Source organism: Sinocyclocheilus anshuiensis, unplaced genomic scaffold (genome assembly GCF_001515605.1).
Source record: "Sinocyclocheilus anshuiensis isolate Anshui unplaced genomic scaffold, SAMN03320099.WGS_v1.1 scaffold1160, whole genome shotgun sequence".
Taxonomy (NCBI): Eukaryota; Metazoa; Chordata; class Actinopteri; order Cypriniformes; family Cyprinidae; genus Sinocyclocheilus; species Sinocyclocheilus anshuiensis.
Genome location: NW_015552641.1, coordinates 75,744 through 76,078, shown reverse-complemented (window position 1 = coordinate 76,078; position 335 = coordinate 75,744).

The window sequence follows — 335 nt, the reverse complement described above, 5'->3', positions numbered from 1 at the left end:
ATTTTGGTTGAAGGCAGGTGAACCTACCTGCTGCATTTTTATAGTGCTTAAACCTGATTGGTGTTTAGCAATCTTAGCAATCATGTGTTTGTGCACCTGATGGCTGTGTTTAACAGATTGGCTCATAGGTGTGCAGTGCTTTGAGTCAGTGCTTTGGAATTGCAAGGAAGTGACATCATGATATACTTCTGTGTCTGATGTATACAAGTGTGTTTAGTGTTTTGCAAATCACTGTGTAATGTTTTGCAAATAGTGTGAAGCTGACAATGTGCTTACAGTTGTGCAAATCTAGCCTTGTGTTTTGCTCCTTGAGTGTAAGGTTTTGCTAATTGTAG